The 13,988-nt window shown below is 41.2% G+C and overlaps 1 pseudogene; it reads right to left on the bottom strand.

Annotated features, from left to right (window-relative positions):
* Window positions 1-1,272: 1,272 nt before the first annotated feature.
* Window positions 1,273-1,971, bottom strand: LOC147433646 (tubulin alpha-2 chain pseudogene; annotated as a pseudogene).
* Window positions 1,972-13,988: the final 12,017 nt, after the last annotated feature.

The raw sequence follows: 13,988 nt of genomic DNA, 5'->3' as shown, positions 1-13,988 counted from the left end.
TCTTTGATGTCCTGCATGTTAGCACTTGCAATCAACGTATCATCAACATACAACATTAGGATGATGAACTTCCCATCTCCCAAATTCTTTGTGTAGATGCAATGATCTAAGTTGCATCTTGTGACTCCATGATCCAACATCCATTGATCGAACTTCAAGTAACACTGTCTTGATGCTTGATTTAAACCATACAAGCTCTTCTTTTAATATGCAAACCATTTTCTCCTTACATTTTACTTCATACCCCTTTGGTTGAATTGTGTAAATTTCCTCCTCTAAGTCACCGTTAGGGAATCCCATATTTACATCCATTTGCTCAATATTTAAATCATGAGCAGCCACAAGGCTTAAGACAAGCTTAATTGAGTTCATTTTTACAAAATGAGAAAATATTTCATTGAAGTCATAACCTTTCTTTTGAGAAAACCCTTTTACTATAGTAGGCATGGCTGCCTATTAGGAGACTGTGCTCACATAAATGTAGAGAGAGAGAAGCACAGCATTAGAGAGAGAATAAGAATACATCAGATTCCATAGTATTTGACTTATGAGAAAGTCCTATGATGCGTACAAAGGAAACCCTTCCTTATATAGAAATAATGAGCACCCTTTCATATCCACGTAACCCTTCCAGATTATGCCTCTTGAGATCCCCTCCTTCTAAGGGATTATTCCCACATGAAGGTACACGAAGACATGCCGGACACTCCCAATGTGATTAATGCGGTCATGTGTAGCTATGTGCGGCCCGGGCACATACACTTGGCACGTACGGTGGATTGCGCGAACCCTCAAGTGCATCCCTTGATTAAAAGTCAAATGCAATTTGTTTTTACAAATCTTTTTAGGCATAGCCGAGGCAGAGAACCTCAAGTGCAAGAAGTACATACAAACATGTCTTTTCTGTAGCATACTCGCAATCGCATATCGCATGGTCCTCTTTGCCGCACAACCACAATTTTTTTTGGCCGTTCCTTCATGAATTTGATGCCCGGTCATAGGCGTTCCATTCGCTCTTCATCGATATGTCCCTATGCTGCATCAACCTTCATCTCTTGGACATCACCACCCTTAGTACAATCAAAAGAGGAACATGGAAGTTGAGACTTCTAGCACAGTGAAGAATAAGCGCAAGAATTTCCCCGCCACTGCATTGTTGCTCGCACTTGGAGTATTTCCGCAATCTGGATGGAGAAAAGATCTGACCTTGGAACACTACACAGCGCAACTCATTTGAGTATTGAACACCACATCACACCCCGCATCCGGCTGCTAACTCAAATATACTTGATGTGATGACTTTTCCAAGACCTCTCCATTTGGCATCACATTGCTTGTAGACACCGCACTTTGACTGTGTCTACAAATGTCATAGATGTGCTCGAGCAGGGAGTGGGTGGACAAGACGCTATTGTAGGGTTCCACCACAGCATTGGAGACGTGTGGGGAAGGGTAGATGGTGAAGCCAAGCTTGGATTTCTTACCGTAGTCCACCGACAGGCGCTCCAGCAGCAGGGAGCCAAGGCCAGAGCTGGTTCCGCCACCTACTGCGTGGAAGACCAGGAATCTCTACAACCCGGTGCAGTTGTCGGCCAGCTTTCGGATGCGGTCCAGGCAAAGGTCCACGATTTCCTTGCCAATGGTATAGTGGCCCTGGGAAAAGTTTTTGGCGGCATCTTCCTTGCCGTCGCTGATGAGCTACTCAGGATGGAAGAGCTGGCGGTAAGTGCTAGTCCTCACTTCGTCGATGACAATGGGCTCCAAGTCCAGAAAGACGACATGCAGCATGTGCCTCCCGCAACCTGTGTCACTGAAGAAGGTGTTGAAAGTATCATCTCCTCCTCCCACTATCTTGTCACTCGGCATTTGCCCATCGGGTTGAATTCCATGCTCCAGGCAGTATAACTCCCAACACTCATTGCCGATCTGAATGCCGGCCTGGCCGATGTGGATGGAGATGCACTCTCTCATACTATTGGCGAGGAAGGAATAACGATAGTATAAGAAGGATAAGAAGAAAGCAAAGGTCGAGGCCTGTGTTCAAGGGCTGGGTCTCTCTCTCTCTCTCTCTCTCTCTCTCTCTCTCTCTCTTGCACTCTCTCTCGCAATCCCTTCATCAGCAAAGGGGAGTCGGCTCCGTACATGGTCGCCAAGTGTAGTAGGCATGGCTGCCTATTACAAGACTGTGCTCACAGAAATGCAGAGAGAGAGAAGCACAACATTAGAGAGAGAATAAGAATACATCAAATTCCATAGCCTTTGATAAATGAGAAATCCTGATGATGCGTACAAAGGAAACCCTTCCTTATATAGAAATAATGAGCACCCTTTCATATCCCCGTCACCCTTCCAGATTATGCCTCTTGAGATCCCCTCCTTCTAAGAGCTTATTCCCACATGAAGGTACACGAAGACATGCCGGACACTCTCAATGTGATTAATGCGGTCATGTGCAGCTATGTGTGGCCCGGGCACATACATTTACCACAAGCATAGACTTGTAACTTTTCTTTCCACCTTCTTCTTCCTTCAACTTATACACCCATTTGTTCTGCAATAACCGCTTACCTTTACGCAACTCAATCAACTCTCATGTTTGGTTGCGATGTAATGAGTCCATCTCCACTTGCATGCTCTTCATCCCATCTTTGAATTTGTGATGCATAGCTACTTCATATGATTCTGTCTCCCCAAAATTTGAGATCAAGAGATGGTTGAAGGAAGGAACAAACCTTTTTGGAGGTCTACTTGCTCTTGTAGAGCTTTGGGGAATAGGTTGAGGCTCATCATTTGGTTGACATTGTTTCACATTGTCATCGTTTGCACTCCTTGAGTGTTCATCATCCTCAAGCTCCATGTACTCACCTGTTTGTTTTCTTTTCAAGTAATCTTTGTATATATTTTGTTTGTTAAAAGAATTACATCCCTACTCCTAAATATTTTACCATCTTCAGGATTTCATAGGTGATACCCAAAGTCACCTTATCCATAGCCAATGAAGAAACACTTTTAGGACTTTGAATCTAGCTTTGACCTTAGGCTTCTATCAATGTGCATGAAAGCTTCACACCCAAACACTTTGATAAATGAATAATTCCCCACTTTACCTGCCCATGCCTCCTCTAGAACTCCCCCATCCAATGCCATTGAGGGTGATTGGTTGATCAAGTACATAGATGTACTTACTGCTTCCGCTCAAAGCTCAACCGGTAGGACTTCATGTAGCCACATGCTTTGTGCTTGTCCCATGATTTTTATGTTCATTCTTTCAAAAATTCCATTTTGTTGAGGTGTCCTTGGGGTTGTCCTTTTCCTTTGAATGCCATTGCTAGAACAAAAGATTTCAAAAGCTTGGCTGCAACACTCGTCTCCATTGTCGGATCTGAGGCATTTAACCTTGGTACCTATTTCATTCTCCACAAAGGATTTTCACCTTTGAAATATGGAAAACACATCGGATTTATTTTTCATTACATAAACCATGTTTTCCTAGTCTCATCGTCTTTGAATGTTACATAGTACAATGAGCCACCAAATGATGGTGTACTTGCAAGACCCCAAGCATCAGAATGAACCAACTCAAGTCTTTTATTTTTTCTTTCATTTCTTGATTTTTGAAATTTTACCGACAATTTCACAAGCTCCATTATCTCCCAAGTATACATACCCAAAATTACCTTTTTTGTAATCTTCGAGATGTTGCTTATGCAGTGTCGCATGGAATGAATCCCCGAAATCTACTATCCAGGAGTAAGACATTGTCTGATGATAGAATTAGAACATCTTGCTCTACTTTACTTGCCACATTGGCCTCTGATGTTGGCTTGTTGTCTTAAAACTCTAAGTCCTTCTTCTTCTTGGACCATCAGTCCTTCTTGGCGTGGCCCTTCTTGCCATAGTTCTAACATTCAAGAACTAATTTTGTGTGTGATTTCCTCCACCTTGAGCGATCACGAAACTTTTGTTTTTTGAACCTCTCCTTAGGCCTTCCTCTTGTTTCCACTGACAGTGCAGAACTTGTGATGATTCACTTATGCTTCTCCTTTCCATTTTATTGCTTAGGTGAACACCCACAACATCATCAGTCTTAAGAGTATTTGTGCCAGAGATAGAGTTACTTACAACCATCACAAGGTTGTCCCAACTATCTGATAGAGACGATAGTATAAGGAGAGATCACACTTCATCATCAAAATCAATTTTCACCGATTGAAGTTGACTTATGTTGGTGTTAAAGTAATTTATGTATTCTGTAACTGAACCTTTCTCTACCATCTTTATATTGAACAAGCGATTCATGAGAAATATCTTTATGGATGCTGATGGTTCTTGTAGAGGCCATCAAGTGACTTCATCAAGTCCTCCGTGGTCTTCATCTCCAAAACATTGAAGGCCACTGTTGACACCAAGATTAACCGGATTGTTCCTAGTGCCTTTCGGTCAAGGACAATCCATGCTTCATCTGCCATTGTTGTGGGCTTCTTTGCAAGTGGAAAATAAAGGTCCTTCTGGTAGAGATATGTTTTAATCTGTACCTTCTAGTGTTGATACTTCTTGCCATTGAACTTCTTGATCTTGAGCTTCCCTTCCTCCACCATTATTCCCACTCAATTCAAGGACTACTTTCCATGAGATACATTAGCTACGAGCAAACCTTGCTCTGATGCCAATTGTTAGAAAATAGGACATAGCTAAATAGATATTTGAGTAGCTTACTTATGGAGAGAGACAAATTTTCACACACAAGAGATTATAGAAGAGAGAGAGAGAGAGAGAGAGAGAGAGAGAGAGAGAGAGAGAGAGAGCACACATGATATACGTGGTTCACCCAATGTGGGCTACATCCACGAGAAAGCAGCCACTCAATGGCTTTAGTACTTCAAACAAGAAGTACGTTATAAAGGGATTATACCCTTATTAGAGCTCTTGCCTTGCTTCAATCACACCATCTCACACCCACCTTATTGCATCAACTTCACACTCCAAAATGTGTGAAAAAATGGCCTCCTTCCATAGGCCAAAAAGACTGCCCTCTCTCATGAGAGGCAGCTGTGTGTAGGCGCCCTTGTGTAGACAAGTCCAAATTGGACTCTGCAATCTACCCATGTGTGGCCTTCCTTGAAAAGATAAGTCCACCTTTGAAATCGGCCACCAGCCATTGAATTTGGGCCACCAGCCATTGACTTCCAACCGATTGGCCATTTTTCGATCACTTTTTGGCCGTCATCCGGCCATAATACAAGTGACTTTTCTTCATGCACGATGGCTTCTCCTCATAACTAGGGCCTTATATATGTGTGTTTTCAATACAAAAAATTACAAGGGGTGAATCACGCTCCATACTTAACAGGAGAGAGGGAATTGGAGTGATAGACTGAGGTTTAGAAAAACAATGGAAGAAAAAGACTCAAACATACAATTGTTTTACTTATAAACAAAGACAATTAAACCTTCAATCTCAAGAGCCCTTTTATTAAAGCTTTCTCTTTGTCTCTCTCTCTCTCTCTCTCTCTCTCTCTCTCTCTCTCTCTCTCTCTCTCTCTCTCTTTCTTACCTCTAGCATTTGTGTCTCTAAGCAACATGTTTAAATTTTTTTCACACCACATTTCTTACATTCTCCCATCAAACACGCTTTGTTGTGGTAACCAGCATCTATCTTCTTTGGGTAGAGAATTGACTCCCATAGATGTGTGGCACCTTTAAAAGTGTGACATGAAGCCTTGCAACCCCTTGCTCTCTTTGTTAAATGTGTCCTTTAAAAAGGACATCTGCACATCGTATTTGGAGCAACATGTGTATCTATCTTTCAACCGTCTTAAAAAAATGGCTTCATCATCTCAAAGGTTTTCATACCAATTTTTCAATGTGTATGCTTTTGTTTGGATTTGTAGTAGAGATCATCTTGCAAATATGAGAGAAGTTAGAAGGTTGCGTGTGTGCTTGCTATATCTTGTACATACAATATGCTAACTAACACAGACAATATGATTCCATGTATGGCTTGTATACTAGTTATCATTACTAGTATAATGACATAGCACACTCAAAAAGCTAATTAACATATTCATGATTTTAACTAGCATACGGAGTACATTAACTAGCACAAACAGTATGCTAATTAGCACATACATTTTGCTAATTAGCATATTAAATATTTTAATTAGCATACATAGTATGCTAATTAGCACACACAATATGCTAATTAGCATGTACAATATGCTAACTAAGACATACAATATGCTTCCATGTATGGCTTGTATACTAATTAGCATTAGTAGTATAATAACTAGCACACTCTGTAAGCTAATTATCATACTCAAAATTTTAACTAGCATGTACAGTATGCTAAGTAGCACACACAATATGTTAATTAGCACATACAATATGGTAATTAGCACTTATACTATGCTAACTATCACTTTACAATATATTTCCATGTATGTCTTGTATACTCACTAAGTAAACTAATTAACATATTGCAGATTTTAACTAGATTTTAACTCGCACACACAGTATGCTAATTAGCACATATAGTATGCTAACTAGCACTTGTAGTATGCCTCCATGTATGGCTTGTATATAGTAGTTAGAGTTACTAGTATAACAACTAAGACACGTAGTAAGCTAATTAACATATTCAAGATTTCAAGTAGCATATAGAGTATGCTAACTACCATTATATAGCATATCATGTGCTAACTATCATCTTTAGTATGCAAATTAACACAATTAAATAAAAACCAGTATGTTAATTGTTAATTTCACATGCTTATTAGTGTACTTGAATAATGGTCCTTTGGTAAGATCAATTACCTTAGGTTCATCAAGGACGTGTATAGGGTGATTTTTTTAACTTTTTCTCCCCATTCTCTTTTGACAAACATCCTATTTGTTAGGGGATACATGTGTCTCATCCCTCCAAAGTGTATAAACCAGCTTTTTCATTTCATCTATGATTGTGGTGTGACAAGCATGTTCGTGACATCCAACCAATACGCGTAGGATGTTTAAGGAAAGAAATTGAAGCCAGATACTGACAGTGGGCATAGCAAGGTGTTGTATAGCTTGAGGCAAGCCCCCTAGTCAATTTTGGTCCAAATGGAGTTGATTAAACTGATCAAGACCAGCAATAGGCTGTCGGAACAGACTTCTGATCCATTGACCAGCTTATAGGCGTCCAAATGCGTAGGATGTCTATTGGGGTCTACTGAAGAGAAAATTTGACTGGGCTTAGACAGTGAGATTCCATTTGGCTTAAGGGTTCCAGAACTTCTTTCAGAATTGAATTTGGACTTTGTTTGTCCATTTGACGGAGCAAAGACTGAATTCAGACTTTTTCACATAAATTGACCAACATCCGAGGGAAGTACAGTTCCAGATTAGCAGACTTAATCTAGAACATCAGCAGTGTATAAAATATAGTAGTGGTTGAGATTAACTCTCCACTTATACCAATCATTATTAAGATAACCTCTAGCAGATAAATGCTTTGATTTGATTGCTGAAATTAAATGCTTGTGTACATGTATATTCAGCAGCAAAGCAAGAAGTTGTGTGGAGACTGATCCTTTGCCAGGTGAGTGGTTGGATTTGTGATAAATTGCATTCATAAGTTTGATGAATTTAAGATCAGGAAGATACATTTTGAGAGACCAGAATGTGGCAAGTGACCAAGGTAGCTTAGTGTCCACCGAGGAGAGTGTAACTCAGGCAAGGCTAGATCCACTAGCACCGATTATTGAGGAAGGTAGTGATACTGACACTTCGTCAGACAAATCTTTCTTCATGATGTGTAGTCAACAGCCAGGAGGTTTCACCTATGATGGACCAATTCCAGGAGGAAGCACCTCCCTAAATCCTTTGAATGATTCCAAGCTCACTGTGATCTTCTTCGAGGGAACAAACTCGAGGGGAGCCCTAGTCTATTCTGACTATCGAGGACGCAAGTGCATTTGTATCGAAGAGAGGCCGGCTCAAAGATTGGAGATAATTCGAGTCTATGATGATGGAGATAGATTCTGAGACAAAAAGGGGACCCACTATCTGATAGTTAGTAACCTTGAAGATTACAATAGATATGGAGATAACGTGGAAAAAGGGGAAATGGTTTCAGAAGCTCAAGAACCGCCACCAAACATTGATTGGCCCAGGGCTATTTTTATGTATGATAAGAAAACAACCACGGTTCCAACTTATAATGAGAACATGGGAATCTACAAGCATGAGAGTGAGGGTATAGTCGCTTGCTTTTGCAGCAAAGAACCATATTTAAATGAATTGAGCAAAGACAAGGTTCTTTACTTATTCTCTTATGAAACTGCTATGGGGAAGGGTATAGTTTTTGTTGATAGATATGGGCGAGAATACCAACGTATTCTCCTAGAGGAGGTAGAAAAGGCGACAGTTCCAGGAGCATCAACATACGCCCCAGACGAAGTACCTAGAGCCACCTACACCCCTAGCAAGTCGATAAATCACTTTTCAAAAGATTATGACGCCACCTCACATTCTACCCGACCACAGACGTTCAACAATCAAAACCAACCAGTAACTCAGCCATCATTGCAGGCATGGCTTCGACAGAGTGAAACATTGGAACAAGACCAAAACCGAGATGGTTATCAAGCTGGACGAGGGCTAAGGGATTTGCAAGAACCACCACTCTATTCAAGGTATCAAGGAGTGAGTAAGCCAAAGACTCAGGGGTCAACAGAGCCTGGAGGACCACCCATAGAATGAGTTCAAAGAGATGAACCATCTCTGGCGAGAACTATTAGAAATTATGGCTTAGGAGCACCACTGGGAGAGGAACCAACCTACTACAGAAGACCTGAGGAGGTATATCAATTAGGATGTGGAGATCCAATGATGAGGTTTGTAGACCATCGTAGAATTAGACCTTCTCAAGTGCAAAAATGGGTAAACAAGAAATACACAGGAAACAGAGACCCAAGAGATCATGTAGCGGCCTTTGTCCGTGTAATTAGAGCTGAAGAGGTGTTAGACTTCCCTACCCAATTTGCAGGGTTTGGACTAACCCTAGAGGATGATGCTGCTACTTGGTTTGACTCTGTAGAGCGTAGAGACTTTGAGTCTATGGAGGAAGTGTTTGACGAATTTATCGAGGAATTCTCACAAAGGGGGATAGCTGATAATACCGTCTCACAAATCCATAAATTCAAACAAAAAGATGGGGAATCTGTACGAAAGGCAGCCCTAAGACTAAAAAGATATGTTAAGTTCTGTCCTGTGGAAGAACTATCGACTCAGTACAGACTTATGCTTATATTCATCCAAGGACTAAGGAATGCGGATCTCCAGAAAGACTTACATATGAAGAGAAGCACGACGTTGAATTAGTTGACCAAGGAGGCTCTTTACCTTGTGGACAATTGTGCGGTCTACAAAGAGGGGGAGTTCAAGGACCTTGACGATGATTCATCTTCACAACAAAGTGGAAGCAAGTCTTCTAAGTCAGCACCAAAAGGAGAAGTAGCTGTAAACCAAGAGCTGCTTGTAGATGAAGTGCTAAAAAAGATTAACTTTTACGCCAAACCCCATGCTAAATAGCTCAAGTGGTGTGCTATTGAACAGAAATGGACAAACCATGGGACAGAGGAATGTTATTATAACAAGGGATATGTGTGAGAGAGACCTTACGCTCCCCAAGCTCAGGTAGCGTCTTCTCAAGTTCCACCCATGCCTAGGTATCAAGCAGGCAACCTACCAGGACCTGTAGGTGTAGAAAGACCACAACCGGTGTTGGGGCAACAACCACCCCTACCAGGATTACGACCAATCGATATGAGATACACACCAACCGTAACCGAATCAGAGGAAAAGGCTTTGGTGCCTATGCATGCATATTATGAAGATCCCAACGGATATGTGGGAAACTCTACCTATTATTCACCGGAAGAACCCTCGACACCAGAACCGTGGAGCATGATAGGAAGTACAGGACCACCAACAGCTGTACATGCAGCAGGAGAAGGAAGATATATCTTAGATGAACGAACATTGTTGTTCATAGCCAATGGAGGCATGGGCGGACAGAGACATGCATACCAACAAAGGGGAGCTCAAGGAGCACCTCAACAACCCAAGGGACCCTGCTACAAGTGTGGTGGAGACCATTGTCTAAGAGACTGTCCTCAGGATGAAATCATTAGAGTCAACGCATATTGCACCGAGTGTGGATTTACTCATTTGATTCCCGATTGCCCTAAAAACCCGAGCAAAGGAGCAAAAACCACCTTGAACATGCTAGAAACAGTACCTTCCAGTGGAGGGTCAAAAAATGAAACAATCATACCTATTCAGGCGGTGACACGAGCCCAAGCTCAAAGAATGACGTATGAACCCATAATGGAAGAGCCAAAAAATGATGCCCAAAGTTCAGAAACGAAAAATCAAAGAAGCACTTGGAAAGCTAGAAAGACGCGTATGAAAGCCAGGAAAGAACAAGAGCAAACAGCTCTATCCGAGGAGTTAAAACATACAAAGATTAGAGCGGTTAGAGGATCTAGCTATCTTAAGTTCACACACCACGGCAACCATAGCACCCAAGGAAATAGCAGAGCCCAAAAGTGCAGGATCATGAGGATCTGTACTGGCAGACAAGGTAAATGAGCAGTTGGATGCGCTTCTAAAAGCTTATGAAGCCAGACTAAAAAAGAACCAAACCCAGGAGCAAAGGTGGATGACTTATCTATATGTGGAAATAGAAAAACAAAGGTTGGAAATGTGTGAAAAGATGATTGAAACAACTGAATCATTGATGGAAGACCCGCTGGGTAAACCTGCAAATTGGCATGAAGTACCAGATCCAACCCCTATCTAACCAACTTTAGAGGAACAAGTAGAAACAAAGAAAAGACTCACTAATGCCTATGAGTCCAGAGGAGAACCTATCATAGTGACAAATACAACAGATGAGGCAAGTGACGGGTTCCAGCCTAAAACATTGACAGAAATGGATAAGGACTGTAACGGTCTAGACGATCTGTGGAAGCAAATCCGTGAGGCCAACGAGGCTAACAGGATGAGTAACCACATGAATAGCACGAGAAAAGAGAAGAATGTAATCTTACCTCCTATTGAAGAATTTGAGGCAAGGTTACAAATGAACTTTGAGATACATTCACAAGGGGGAGACCATGGATCAATTAGTTCGGGGCACAGCCAACCAAACTTGCTGAAAACTTTACCCTCTTACCAAGGAGAGTATGAAGCCAAGTCTGAAGTGAGAGCAATCCCATCTCAAAGACTTTCTTCTAACAAAGTGATGGATTCACAAGGATTGATTGAGTTATTGTCCACCCTGGTGGCATGCACAATCACATTAGCCGAACTCCTAATGTTACGACCAAACATGTGGACCACAGTAGGTAAATGACTAGAAAAATTTGGAGTGAAAGACCCCACCTTGAGGCTACAGGAAGCGATCAGAGAGTTGGACAGGCCTCAACTAAACACTAGGTCAATACCATTAAACAAGGTTGGAGAGTATTGCGAGGGAGAAGATGGAAACACCACGCTACCAGTAGAATTCCAAGGAATAGTTTCCAAAGCCATTCTTGACAGTGGAGCGGGAGTTGTTATCGCCACCAAGGAAATCGGAAAAAGTGGGAAAAACCAGCTTTAAGAGCTACCAGAATGAAATTGCAATTGGCAAATGGGTTCATGGAGAAGCCTCTAGGACTCTTAGAAAAAGTGATTGTCACTTCGTATGGAATTGAGTATGAGCATACATTTGCAATAGTCGATTTCGACAAAAAGAAAAATTATGAGATCATCTTGGGAAGACCATTCATGCGACAATTGAAGATGGTCCAAGATTGGGGTTACTACCACATATACCTCAGACATGGTGAGACAACAACTAAAATACACCTGAAAGACCATAGTTACAAAGATGTGAACCAAACACCTGTGGAAGAGTTTGATTCAGGTACAGTAGCAGGATCGAAACTCCCAGCATGGTTAGGGCAACAAAAAGAGCTATGGATGTGAGGAGATTCACATTGTGGAAGATTAAGAAGGGAGAAATGAGTCTTAGAAAGAGTGATTGAGGACAAGGAGTATATTCTGGAACCTTTCCCTGAAGATGCCTTGGAACCTCTAGAATGGGAACACATACTAGCAACATTGGATGCCTGTACCATTATAGATAGTCCAACAACAAAATTTTGCGATAAGGATGGCTATGATGTGCTACCCTACTACATGGTAAGCATTATACCAGGAGAAGATGGGACGATAGAACCGCCGGAAGGAAAAGAGTTTTATAACTCCTCTGAACATCTGAAAGTAAATGATGATGCAGATAATGAGTGTTCAGACACCTCAAGTGAGCGTGGAAGGGAAACCAAGAATATCAAGTTTTATGATTTTGCTAATCAGCACCCTAGACGCCAGGAACGCTATAGGAGGAAACGAGCAGGAAACAGAGTGAGAGAGAACCTGATGCCCAGGATAAAAGGTAAAACTCACTATTTGATGCTTGTAAAAGCAGAGGATTGTGTATAAGATCAAATATCAGGAAGATTCTCAAAAGCTCGAAGGGAAAGAACACGAGAGGAAATAAAACAGGTACGAAAAGCTAAAACAGAAACAAAATCACAAAAATCTCAAAAATAAAAAAAAGAAACAACAAAAGACCAAGAGTAGACCAAACTGGAGCGTAAACAGAAATACCAAGAACTGAAACGGTCTTTACGTGAGATATGGACTACGGAAAAAGATAGTGATTGTAAAGGGGAGTCAGAGAAGGGAAACATGAATGTACCATCACACTATCGGAAATTTACCATCCAGGATAGAAAAATAATCATGACTCCACCAGCCAGGGAAAGAACCAACCAAGAATCTTACGATGGTCCAGAAAATGCAAAAAGGATAGACCTCGCGAAACCAGGTGAAAATCCTCAGTCGGTCTATATAGCAAACGATTTAGAGCCTGAAGAAGAAGAACGGCTAACACAACTTCTCAATAAATATAAAGATGTGTTTGCATGGTCCTATAAAGACCTCAAAGGAGTTGATCCATCGATATGCCAACATACAATTCCTTTGAAATCGGATGCAAAACCTAGCAAACAACGTCCTTATACATACAATGATACATTTTCTAAACGAATCAAAGAGGAGATTGACAAGCTGATGGAAGCTGAATTCATCTATGAAATTGAACATACAGATTGGGTGTCACCCATTGTGGTAGTTCCCAAAAAGAATGGAAAACTGCGAGTGTGTGTAAACCTCAAAAAGGTAAATGCAGCCACCATAAGGGATAATTATCCCTTGCCAATCACAGAACATGTACTTGAGCAAGTGGTCAGAAAACGGGGTTATTCCTTTTTGGATGGGTTTTCAGGATACAACCAACTGGCAATTGCAAGGGAGGATCAACACAAAACATAGTTTGCCACAGAATGGGGAATTTATACGTATCGAGTTATGCCGTTTGGCTTAACTAATGCCCCAAATACCTTCCAAAGGTTAATGACACACGCGTTCAAAGAATATCTGAGAATATTTTTAGAAAAATACATGGATGATCTTTGTGTACACTCTCTACTACGAGAGGAACATATTGACCATTTGCAAAAGGTCTTTGAAAAATGTAGAACATATCGAATCTGTCTTAACCCGAAAAAGTGTATCTTTATGGTTCAGCAAGGCCGCATCTTATGACACATTGTCTCAAGAAATGGCATAACCATTGACCTAAACAAAGTCAAAGTCATAGTAGACCTACACAGGCCCACTAATGTGAAACAAGTGCAATCCTTCATGGGACACTGCGGATATTATCGAAGATTCATATACATGTATGCGGTCATCACATAGCCTCTGTATCGTTTGCTAGTCAATTTCGATTGGACCGAGGAGTGTGAAACTTCATTCCAAAAGCTGAAGGAAAACCTTATATCAGCACCTGTACTTAAAGCACCAGATTGGGAAAAGATATCCGTTGATGCTTC

Source organism: Adiantum capillus-veneris, chromosome 19, assembly GCF_014529385.1.
Source record: "Adiantum capillus-veneris isolate H3 chromosome 19, ASM1452938v2, whole genome shotgun sequence".
Classification (NCBI taxonomy): Eukaryota; Viridiplantae; Streptophyta; class Polypodiopsida; order Polypodiales; family Pteridaceae; genus Adiantum; species Adiantum capillus-veneris.
The sequence above is the reverse complement of the archived record's forward strand: the minus strand, read 5'-3'. Positions and strand labels throughout refer to the sequence as shown.